The 12,712-nt window shown below is 47.4% G+C and overlaps 1 protein-coding gene and 1 long non-coding RNA gene across 2 annotated transcripts in view; one reads left to right on the top strand and one right to left on the bottom strand.

The window, feature by feature from the left end:
- Nucleotides 1–12,712, bottom strand: part of CRCP (CGRP receptor component) — a 41,806-nt gene that overhangs the window by 1,295 nt on the left and 27,799 nt on the right. The window lies entirely within an intron of this gene.
- LOC111937731 (uncharacterized) lies at nt 5,084–11,046 on the top strand. The gene is made up of 4 exons (XR_015278538.1): nt 5,084–5,450; nt 5,560–5,963; nt 6,630–6,720; nt 7,404–11,046. It is a non-coding gene; the product is annotated as an uncharacterized LOC111937731 (long non-coding RNA).

Here is a 12,712-nt window from a genome sequence, read left to right as displayed (position 1 = left end):
AACTGGACCTTAAATATCTAAACATTAAAGAGAAAAACCCTCAAATTCCCAGAAATTTAAGTGGAGGTCATGTGAATAGTGCTCAAAAAGAAAGGAAAATAAATCATGCAGTTCATATTTCCATAGCACCAAAAATCAAAGTTTCTCTTCTGAAAGATTCAGCATGCAGACCTAGTTTGAATTAGGGAAGGGGAAATTGTTCTGCTTAAAACTAACAAATAATACAGAATCTTTTAAAATTCTTTAGATACAGTATCCACTGGAGAGAAGAGTTAACACAAGTGAAACAGCATTTCAGCACAGAGCACATAAGCCCTACAAATATTTACCCTTCCTACAATCCCTACCATTACTCAGTTTGAGTAAATTCCACAAAGCTTATTTCCTCAGGAAGAAAAAAAAAAAAATAAAAATCCTCCACAAAAACCTTCATCTTCCTTACTAAAACCTACTCCTTGAAGATACACCAACATTCCCCAAATGTAAAAGTTAAGTAGGTGATTGCTGGAGAAAAGCATATCAAGATCAAATTTAAGATTTATATTAGAATATCACTTCAACCAAAAAAAACCAAAAAAAAACCCAACAGCTTTAACAACAAAGCTGAAGAATTGTAATACACTCAGTACTGGAGGAAAGCTGTGATTGAAGGCTGAAATCTTTAATTCACAGGTTGGGTAAAGCAAGTGATGACTCCCTCTGGGCACAGTTCCAGCTGTGAATTTCAATTCATGCTGCAGACTGTGAGGAGGTTTCCTAAATTTCTGTGAGTACTGACCCACCTACACCACCAAAATCCCACCCATGTGACAAAACCCCCACATCAATCACCCACAAACACTTTCAATTGATGCAGTAACTTGTTTTGGGAAGTTCAAAGTTGCCAAAGGCTGCAAAACCATAAAGAATCAGGATTCCACTGTCCTACAACCTTCTGTCCTGGCTTTTTACCTGGAAGCAATACCTGGAACATGCACTGCCATAATGAGCAGGGCTTTGTGTGTCAGGAAAGCCAGAGAGGAGCAGTCAGAAACAGCTTCTCTCACAAAATTAATTTATTCTCCAAGCCAGCAAACTCCTTTCTGTGCCTGAAGTTCCAAGGAAAGCTCCTTGGGATAAAGATGACATATGGAAGTTGCTGCCCTTCTGCAAATAAACCCCACCTTCCCCTCCCCATGAGTAAGTGCTCTGGAGCACATCTGTCAGGCTGAAGGATTATAAAAGTTATTATTGCTTTGCTGTTAACAGGAATTAAATTGACAGTGTTTCAAAATCACAGCAGGGCAATCAGCAAGCCCTCGGCTGCATTGAAGCTGAGCTTTGAACTGCTGTGGGGTTTTTACCTGAGAAGAGCAAAGTTCCACTCCCTGTACAAGCACAGACAGCTTTTATTAAAAATATCCCAAAACAACCTCCACAAGCACCCAAACAAACACAACCCCATCACAAAAAACATGCTGAAGAGGTTGTAGAAGGCTGCAATGGTAGAGAGGCCTTTGGCAGCAAGTTTCAAGTGCCAGGATAAAAAGAATTAAAAAAAAAATATTATGTGGTACTCAAAAAAAAAGAATTGGGATCTACAAGTTTCATCACAAGACAGTGCAGCCAAACAGAATTGTCTGTAAGTGAATTTTCTGCCCAGAAAAGTCAGGCCTATGAGTCAGCCCCAGATGATGTTAGCACAGCAGAACTGACTGCACTGCTTTGTTTCCTTCTCCTGCACACATTTCATTCTCCTGCCCTCCCCTTCCACGCAGCGGGTCAAGACCTTTTCCCTCAAGTTCATCCAAAAAATGTTGAAAATTTTTAGCTTAGTCAAGAGGCAAGTCATCCCTCTGTATTTCATGTTAAAACAGTTTAGGGGTTGTTGGTGTTTCAAACATTCCCTGCCAGAGGAATAAAAGGTGCTCCATTCCCAGGCAGTAAAAGGGAATCCTCTGGAGCTCCAGAGCTCAGCCTTTCACTCTGGAAAGGGAGCACTTCCTTTCTCCTGTTCAACCAGAGCTTTTCCAGGGCTAAATTCAGAGGGCAGTGACAGTGGCATCATCCATCCCAAAATAAAACACAACCCCAAATATATATGAAGCATTTTTCAGTCATTAACTTGTCCTCTGCTTCCATGGCCTGAACTCCTGGCTCAGATTCTGACCATCAGAGCTCCTTCCAGGAAGAGCACAGCTTAGATTTTATGGGATTTGTTTTGTTCCAAGTGCAGTGAACAACTTCTCCTTATAGTTCCCACTGCAGGAACTACAAAAATGTTTTCACACATTTGCATTCCCTTGAATTTAGGCTTTTCTGATGGGTTGGTTTAAATCTAAAGCTCTGAGAAAATGTAAAAGGCCAGAATTTGAGCTCAACTCTTCTGGAGAACTTAAAAAGGAGCTTTTTGTGCCAAAAAGTAGGAGCAAGAGAGAAGCAGAGGAAGAGTTCATAGCATTGGAAAGCTGTCTTTCCCCTCATGTCTTCCTACCAGGTTCCTATGATTCCTTTTCCTCTTCAGGAGATCCACTCAATCCCTGATTCTCTGGGGCTATGACAACACCACCCCCTCCCTTCCCAAGGCTTCATGGAGCAGACTACAAAACACACCCTGCAGAAACAGGAGATTCTGATGCACAGCCTGACTACTATACCCAAAACTATAAAGGAAATTGATTTTACAGTGGTTAAATTGAATGGAAAAATATTCCAAAGTGCTGTTATCCATTTTCACTCTCTTGAGAAGAAGAAATGAAAATGCTGTTAAGATTTTAAAAAGTAACTATCAATTTTATTTCTTCCCTGCCTCTTCTTGCACCTTTCACTTTTTCTCTCTTAAAATAAATACTGGAAAGGCAGGAGATAGTGGGAATTCCCAAGAATCACCCCCAAAAGAGTACATATTTAGAAACTGAAGAGCTATTTCTTCGAGGAACTTCTATCCTCAGCTCTTTCAGCATCCCTAAATGAAAGTTTAAGGAAGGAATCCCATAAAAGTTTTCCTTCAAGCAGCTGTTTGACTGTGGTTGTTTGTGTGTGTTCACCACAGATGATTGCATGTGATAATGGCAGAGCACAACACCAGGGAACAGCACTGAAATATCCACACACCACCACTGCCAGAGCCACCCAAACCATCACAGCCTCATTTAGCAGACTGTTCCCACCAGGATTTGAGTATTCAGGAAGCATTTTTATCCCTCTGCATCACCTTAAGGATTCCCCCAAAATTGGATCTGTGTTACCACAATTTTCACAGACCAGAATCTGCACAAGGAAGCAAATCCCAAGCAAAAAATTCAAAGCTAAAAATAAAAATCAATAAGTCTTGAGTTTAAGTCCATCTTTAGCTATTTAAGCCTTCATGGCCTTCAAACCCTGCAGCTGTTTGCCCCACATTTCTCCTCCTATTAATCCTAGAGTAAAAAAGAAAAGGATGATAAAATAGAAGGAGTAATTTTTATTCACCTCCACAAAGAAACAAGGAGTCCATAAATAAATAAGGAGTAAATCTCCTGGCATGAAAACATCTGGAATGAAAGACAGCCAACTCCTAGAATGACAGAACAAAGTTGGACAAGATTAATACCAGGGAACACAGATGTGAGGACAACTCTCCCCTACACCTCACACTGCAAGAGCTACAGAAATGTTGGTTACACATCTGCATTCCTTAAACCTACATTTTTTGGCTGTTTTTTTTTTTTTTAAATCTAAAGCCCTAAAAAATTTGAAACACCAAAATAACCTTCATTGGCACAGACTGCTGAATCTGAAGTTTCCATATCAGGGAATACAACACACAGCTATGCAACCAGTTCAAGATTTCTATTACAAACACATTATAAAGAGTAAAAAAAATAAATAAAAAATGCTCATACTTATGCATTTCCATCTTGTTACCCAAGCACTCAAAATTCAACACTTTTGGGTTTTTCAACATTTAAGGCCGCTAAAATGCCTTTAAAAACAACATAATTAAGAAGTTCTGCTTCAAATGGAAGGAAATATCTTCATCCATTCTGGTCTACTTACATCAATAATATATACAGCAAATTATCATGATTTGCATAGAGAATGGTCAAAAAATAGTTACCAACACAGTCCTGGTTATGCAAGAACAAACAGTATTTGTTAAGTTCTACAGCTCCTGCTGGAGAACAATTCAACAAAAGAAATTTTACTGAAGACACACAGAGCTCTCTAAAGTTATGCAGAGAAGAATAAAAAAAGGGAAAAAGGGGAAAAATCACACTGAGAGCAGATGAGCTCCTGTTCTGTGCACTTCTCTGCGTGCTCCTCAGAGGGATTTCAGCACTCCGTTATACCCTGAGGTACTGCTGAGAATAAAACTCCTTAATAACAGCAAAAACATCCAGATCCACAAAAATTTGCACGGCACATTCACAATAAAAAAACGCAAATGACAACGGCGGCAGCAAACCCACTTTCAGCTAAGCGACAGTTTCGATCTCCCGCTATAAAACTATAAAATTGTGAAACTATAAAACCGTAAAGCTATAAAATTGCTGGGGCTCGGAACAACCTGGACAAGGGAAAGGAGATGATTGTTAGGCTCGCTTCCCAGCCGAGCCATTCCATACCTGTTCGCAGGTACAAACCCAGCGCTCCAGCACCATCCCCGGTGCCCCCCTGCCCCACCGCGGGCACTCCCGGCCCTCCCTGACACCGAACAAAGGCACCCGGGGCGCCGGGAGCCCCTGCCGCGACCTCCCCCGCCCGCAGGGAAACTTTGGGAATGACCCAGCTGGGCTCGGCCGCGGGGAGCAGCGCGCCCGCCCCTCCGCTCATCCCCGGCTGCGCTCCGGGACCGCCCGGCCCGGCTCGGCCCGGCTCCCCCGCGGGCTGCGGGGCCGGCACGGCGGGGACCGAGCCGCTCCTGCCGCCGCCTCAGGCCGCGGGCCCCCCACCCTGAGCACGGCAGGGCCCGGGCGGGGCACGGCGGGAGCGGGGAGCGGCAGGGCCCGCCCCGGGCCCGCCTCAGGTGCGCGGCGGGCGCGGCCCCTCACCTGCGCTGCTGCTGCTGCTGCCGCCGCCCCCGCGCCGGGCTGGAGCCGCGCAGCAGCGGCACGGCCGCCCCTCCGCCACCGCGGCTCCGCTCGGGCACCATCGCAGTGGGCAGGGAGCGGGACGAGGAGCGGGAGCGGCACCGGGAGAGAGACGAGGAACGGGAGAGGCACCGGGAGCGGCCCCGCTGCCGCCTCGCCTCAGCCGCGCGGCTGCGGCTGCCATGGAAATCACAACCACGCCCTGATTGGTCGCGGGCCTCGATGTGTCGCGGGCCATCATTGGGTCACACCCGATGATTGACAGCAGAAGGGGGCGTGATAAAGAGCGTGTCCCCGCCCCTCCCCGCACATCTGGCGCGCACAGCTGGCCGCGGGCGGGGCGCGCGCGCGCACATCTGGGCGGCGGCGCCGCGCGCGCGTCTGGAGCGGGGACCCCAGGTGCGCCAGCGTCTGGCCAGATGTGGCAGGCAGCTGTGGGCGGCCAGGAGCCCGGCACAGCTCGCACGGCCCCTTCGTTAACCAAAAATTACTCTTGAATATTTTACAGACAAAACTCTGCCCGAATTCTGCCTCCCGGCTTGGCTTTCGGAGGTGAAACCACCCAAAACACACAGCCCAGCTGAAGCGGGCGAGCGGCTGAAGTGCAGCGCTCCAGCTGTCCTGCAAATTGAGGGAAACTCCGAAGGCTTTGAGAGGCGCGCGGTGCTGACAGCCCGGCTCGGGATTCAGGTGTCCCCTGCGGTCACACACCTGCTCTGCAGCAGACGGGAAGCGCCAGCCATGTGCCCACCACGTGTGCAACTGGGAAAACATCTGGAACAGCGTCGGGCTGGAGCACGAGCTGGAGCCTGCACCAGCTGCTGGCACAAATCCCAACTCTCTGACCCACAGCTGGGTGAAGCAGCCAGGAAAGGAGCGAGGGTGACTCTCTGCCCATGGAGGTGCAGCTTTGTAAGGAAATTCACATCTCTAGATTAACTCACCTCTTAAAAAGCGTGGCCTGAGGCCATCCTGACCCCTTCATCCCAGTGCTCCGTGTGGAAAGCCGGGTTTAGTTCCTCAAGAGCAGGAAAACGCGTTGAGTTGGACTTGCTAAGGTTAACACAGTGATATGCAAAAGCTAAATCCAAGTGAAAACACATTTCTTCTTCACAAACAAGCCCAGATGCAGACAAACACCCTGCAGAGATGTCAGTGCTGCTGCAGGGTCATAGCAAAGGGAACAATCCCGCAGGACATTCCCCAGATTCGTGTTGCCTGCCAAGTGGGGAGGGCACGGAAATCAGCCAAAGGGATTCAACATCCCAAAATTCAATATTGGAAAAGCCACAGTGTGAGTGGAGAAGCTTTTCTCTCCAGAGCTGAATGTGGCTCAGCTCAGGTGCGTTTTGTTTGCTAAGAAAATCAATATTTGCCATGCAAACAGCTACCTGTGTCCATGACAGGGACAATTATTTTCATTCTCTGAAAAGCTGTGCCCTGGAAGGACTCAATTTCCAGAGTACCCAGCACTTGAAAGGCTTTTAAATGTGCTCACAGAGCTGCTGGAAGCCCAGAGAAACCCACAACTCCTTTCAAAGGTGGCAAAATCCCTTTCAAATCCTTTTTCCCTGACAGCTATTGATGAAGAATAAATGTCCTTTGCTCCCAAACGCAGACGGATTTGGAGCAACGATTTCAAGATGAAACAATCCGTCTCCTGTTTCCAGTAAGTTTGCCTCGATCCATTAAACAGCACTTTTCAGATGGCTTTATTGGTTTTTCTTTTATGGCTTTCACTGTGACTCACACAGATTGGCCCTTTTAAAGCCTTCCAATCGAACGGTGCCTCCGGGGTGGGGGAAACGCTGTTCTCGGAGGGAAAAGGGGGAAAAGAGCGCTGCCGGATGGAGCAGATGGAAATCTGGGATGCAGAGGGTGCCCCACGCTGGGTTCTGCTTTAATCAATGCTCAGCCAGCAGTTACAGATCAAATAACCCAGCAAATGCTGCAGAAATACTGCACCAAGTGATGGCTGGTGCAGATAAACACCCCGAGGAGGGCAGAAGGAATCGGGACATTCACATCAGCCCCTGCCTGCTGTGTTTTGGGAAGCTGGGAATGATTCCCCTGGCTGGGGCTCTGCAGGGATGAAGGATGAGCCCAGGAGGAGCAGGATGGTCCTGCAGGGTCACACTCTGGGGTTTGCTGGGCTCTGGAAGGAGCAGAAGTGTGTGCTGATGGCTGTTTTTCCCCATTTTCCCTCATCAATGTCATGGTTTACAGTTGTTCCCATGCTCTCAATTCCAGATGTGTCTGGGATTGCTGGAGGGCAGAGGAAGAAGGAGCATCCCTCAGTTCTGGTGCTATTTAGGAGCTTAAATGATGCTTTTTTCTCCATCTCATTTCCAGATGTGAGCCACAGCATCAACCAGACTTTTCCCCACATGGCAGAGCCCAGCTGGACATCACTGCCTGGTGCAGGGCAGTGCAGGAACCAGGCACACCCTGCACAGCCTCGGGCAGCTCAGACTGTCCCAGCCCCTGCAGCAGGGACAGTTTTTGCTGCTTGGCACCACCCCAGGGCCCTCCTGGGGAGCAGCATCTCTGCTGCCACATCACCCGAGCTGCTGAGCCAGCAAAGGCCCCAGCACTGCTGCCCTGACCTCTGCAGCTGGAGTCTGGCACATTCACAGGCCAAAATGAGGCTTTTTTCCCCTCCCCTGGACTCCCAATCCAAAGCTTTTCCTGCCATCAGCTCTACTCAAAAGTAATCCTGTATTCAAATCCAGTGTGATATTTAAAAGCTTTCTACTCCAGATAGCCTGGCCCTAATCCAGGTGCATTTTACCTTAATTCCACCTCCCAATCTCAAGAATGCAAAGAATTTCCCCCTGGCTCTGTCCAGCTCATTCCAGCAGCCCCTGCTTGCTGGCTTGTTCTTGCCAGAACTGTTAAATACGATTATTTTTCCTCAAATACCTCAGCAGCAATGGCACAATCCTATTTTCTGTCTCACATGAGGAGGATCTCTGATCTCTCCTTCATGGAGAAGGAGCTGGAGGAAGTTCAGTGCTTGTGGTTTTCATATCTGAAGTCACTAAAGGGAGTTTGAAAAGGCAGGGGAAAAAAAATCTGTTACCTCCTTGTAGAATTTTGGAGCCTTCACAGAAGGAATTGAAGGGAGGGATTTGGAAGATATGATAAAGCACACACAAAGCAGCAAGGCTGGATTTCAGCTTGTCCTGTGGAAATTCATTTGGCTTTTGGGTAAAATCCCAAAATCCCAAGCTCTGAGTGCCCTGTGCTGGGCATCCTTCCCTCTGCCTGCAGCCCTAAGGGATTCCTTGGCTCTGTGTCAGGGGTGTGCTGAGTCAAGGATGTGCAGGGATGTGCTGTTATCTGGGCATTTATGGATGGGAACAAACCCATGGGAAAAATGATGGGATTGGTACCTTCCTGCCAGAGGAAAATGCCAATTACTCCATCAGCACAGCCCTCAAACCCCCCCTCTCGGATCCCAGGGCAGGATCTTTCTCCACATTCCAGCTCTGAGATGCCCCTGGGCTGAGGGTGGTCCCAGAGCCCTGAGGCAGGATAGGGAATGGGAATAAGCCACTCCTGGCTGCAGGATGGGGGCAGCTGGCACCCAGCACCACAGATGGACCCCAGCACAGTCTGCAAGGGCAGGCTGAGCCAAAAAAACCCAACCTGGACATTCAGGGAAGACTTAAAATTCCCTGAGAGGAGGAGAAAATTCAAGGACTGTGTCCACAAGCCTTTGAGTTTAGGGAAAACAGGCCCCACAAGACAAGAAGCTGATGACATTTTGCTGCATCCCAGGAGAGTCAGATGTTCCTGCACACAGATCCTGCCTTGAGCCTCACACAGATGATTTTAGGAGCAGAGCAAACCTGTCAGCCATACACCCAGCCAGGACACTGGTTAACTTGGAAGGATGTTCGTGTCTGGCTCAGCTGTTCCCAGAGGAACACTCATTTTTATTGCCTTTCCCTGCTACTGAGATTTTTCTGGCTCTCGTGTAGCGATGGCAGTGCTCGTGCAGAGTCTGCCCGTGCAGAGTCTTGCCCTTGGTCCAAAGCCACCCAAACCAAACCATGGGAATCCCTGTGGGAGCAGAAATGCCATTCCCAGTGATTGCCACCAAAATCCCTCAGCTGCCAGCACAGGGATCCTCCAAAACTGCAGGCACAGCATCACCCTCGTGCAAACCTGACAGCATCTCAAACTCCAGCTTTTCCCTGGATTCCCTGGCAGGGATCCCTGGCTCCTGCTCCATCCCCAAGCAGGATTTTCCTGCTGCAAGCACCATTCCAGGCTATCCGAGTCAGGAGAATAAGGACTTTATTTTTACAACCTGACCTTCACCCGCTTGTAGCTCAGAGAGGATCAAGGTGATTTTTGCTCCAACCCTAAAAAGCAGCATTTTCTGACAAACAGCTCCATATTCCCCACCTCTGCCTGATCCCTGCTGGTTTCTAGACGGGACAGCCATGAACTGACCTTGCCACGTGTCTGGAGAAATAATTATGGGGGTAGGAACATCTCATGCTGCCCTCATCACGGGCCAGGCATTTCAGGCATCACACGGATTTATTTCACGGGAAGATTATTTTCCCCAGCTGCAGGAGCCCTGGGAGGTGCAGATCTTTGGGATTTTCCAGCTGGTAGAAAGTCCAATAAATACAGAAGGAGCTGTTTTTCCAGCCATAGGCATCTCCCCATGTCCTTGGCTCGCAGACAGCTGCTGATGTGGCACGAGGACGTGCGGGAGGAGAGATCATCTCCAGCACGGGGACATCCCAGAATAACCCATTGCCTAATTCCTTCCCCTTCTTTAGGTTTTCCTGAAAAAAAAACCCTAAAAAAACCCCAAATCAGTATCACAGAGACTGCCTAAGCTGGAGTGTTTATAAAGTCACCACTGAAGGCTTTGGGTGATGTGTGATGCTCTCAGTTGACCCTTATTAAGAGGAGAGGGATTTCTTATTTCTTATCCTGTGAGGTTTAAATGGCTGAAAATTCCCGGTGGTTGGCAAGATTAAGGCCTGAGTTTGTAAAGCTTTAGCACACTGGCCTCCTAATGAGATAAATATCCATCAGCTCATTAATAAAGAGGTCATCCAGGAATGATCTCGTCCGTGCTGGAAAATGGCACAAGGAAATGACAGCAGCTCACAAACCCCAGCATCTAAATAATAAAATTAAAAACCTCGCTGCCAAAGACACAGGATCAAAACTCTGAAGGAAGATCATTAATGATGGGATGGTGCAGCCCTGTTCTGTGAGGTTCTTAGGAGGGGAGTTAAAATTCCCAGTTAAAGATGAGACAAGGCAGAATTTCAATCCCATCCCCAGCGTGGCTCCTGGTTCCAGATGTATTTGCACCATTCTCTGCCTCTGCAGGCCTGAGCTTGATTTGCCATCTACAAGGAACTGAATTAAACCTGAATTCTCCCTCCACAGGGACTGCCATGGACTTGTCACAAAGTCTCAGTTCAGCCACTGAGTTGGGAGTTTGGGAGCAAATAAGGAGAGTGATGTGATTCCCTAAAAAAACAACAAATAAAATCCCATTGCCTTTGGGGCCATTTGGTGGATCCAAAACCCCATCCTGGCACGATTTTCCCTGTTTGCAGTGGGTGAACAGCTCAGCCCAGGATATTGCTTAAAAACCCTTGATTTGGACTCATTTTTCTAATTCCCAAGTTGGCATCTTCAGGTCTTGAGTGAAAGGGGTGAAGCCCCTGGGCCAAAATCTGGGGGAATCTGGAGAATTCTGCCTTTTCCAGAGCTCTCTCTTCTTGTTCAGATTCCACTGCTCATTTATTTTTCCAGTGGCCTTTTGGAATGTGACCCCAGTATTTAATGCTTCTCCTGAGGTGCTGCTGTGTTTGCCCTCACTGAAAATTCAGGAAGCACCTCAGTCTGGGAATGGGGAGATCCAAGGGGAGAATCCCAATATGAAATCTTCACTCTCAAAAAAAAAAAAATTCCTAAATAATTCATATAAATTCATTGAAGACAAAATACAAATCTAGACGTCCTTCCTCCCCATCCCCAACCACTGGAAAACATCCCCCTCAACTAAAAAACAGATGTCAAATTAAAAAAAAGCAGCACAGAGAAGGATGAAATGCATTGAAATAATAATCTGTTGAAGCTCTGCCCCTTTATGCAAAGAAAGAAATTCCATTTTTTTCCCTCAAGAACCCTCAAATTCCCCCAGCAAAGGCAAATAATGAATTTACCCACCTGAAATAACTCTTTTAAATCAAAAAAGAGAGCAGCCATCAATACAGGAATTTTCCAGAGGAGAGAAAAGACACAGAAATGGCAAAATCAGGAATTGCTCAGCCCATCCTGGTTTTAAAACTTTCTCCATCATTCCCAAATATCCTCAAACAAACACATTTATAGTTAACAACCTCAGACCCATTCCCATGGGATCCTGTTGGATTTGCTTGGTGTATCCCCTATTATTAAATTCTGCCCATTCTCTTGCATTCAGTCCTTACAGGAATATTCTATTTCTTGTTTTCCTATGAAAACCAGACTTTCCCTGCCAGAATTGGCCCACAAAGGGCAGAACTCCCCAGGCAGCACCTGCTGGTGCTCCTAAAGCCACAGAAAAAACTTTCTGCACTCCTGTAGCCAGCAAGAAGCTTCTGCCCTCAGATTAGAGCTTTGGATTCCAAAAACCTTTGGCTTCTTTAGGCAGAAATCGTTGCCTCGCCCTTCAGGCAGCCTCTGGCTAACCTGGGATGGATGGAAAGCAGCTGGATTTAGTGTTTTGAGGTTTTTTTGGGGATGCATCCAGCAAGGACAACAGCACCAAACCACAGGGGATCTGGATCTGCCACCTCACATCAGCCCTGTCCTGTGCAAGGGTATGAGAGACCCATCCTGCTCTACTTAAAACACCTTTTTATATGCATAATATCCACATAAAATGCTCTGGAAAAGGTTCCCCAGGGAAGGGAAGGGAGCTGATCAGAGTTCAAGGGGCATCTGGATTCTCCTACTCACATGGTTAACTTTAGGTAGGAGTGAAGAGCAGGGAATTCGACTCGATGATCCCTAGGGACTCCTTTAAACTCCAGCTATTCTGTGATTCTATATCCTAGTCTATAAACACACACATAAATAAATAAAATATAAATATATAAATATAAAAATATATTTTTATTTATATAAAGATAATAAAAAATTCTGCCCAAGCCTATGGTTGGTGCCCACCCAGCCTCCCTCACTCCCCTCCTCAACAGAACAGCAAGGAAGAGAAACTGAAAACAAAGCTCAGGGGTCAAGAGAAACTCAGGAGCCACCCCAGAGCCACCAAACCTGGCTGGAGGAGGAGCAGGCACCACCCCTCCACCACCTGCCCTGCAATTAAAACTCCCAAATTGTCCCAAAAGCACCTTTTGGAGCCTTGGCCAGGACACAATTCCTGCAGGGATTGAGAAAATGTGACCGTGGGATCAACCCTCATGAATGCATTTGGGGAACCCTGCCAGTGCCTGCATCTGATTTCTTGCCTCAGCTCCAGCCAGCTTTAATGCAACATCAGCTTGGAAGCTGTAAAACATCAGACAAACAATGTAAACCAATGCAAGCAGCAAGATTTAACAGGAAACAGGCTGTGCTCTTCGTTTTCTGGATGGGAGAGCAGCTGGCTGGGGCAGGGATGATCCCATCCA

The sequence above is a fragment of the Cyanistes caeruleus genome, chromosome 21 (genome assembly GCF_971803275.1).
Source record: "Cyanistes caeruleus chromosome 21, bCyaCae1.hap1.1, whole genome shotgun sequence".
Lineage (NCBI taxonomy): Eukaryota > Metazoa > Chordata > Aves > Passeriformes > Paridae > Cyanistes > Cyanistes caeruleus.
This window is presented reverse-complemented; position numbering and strand designations above follow the sequence as displayed.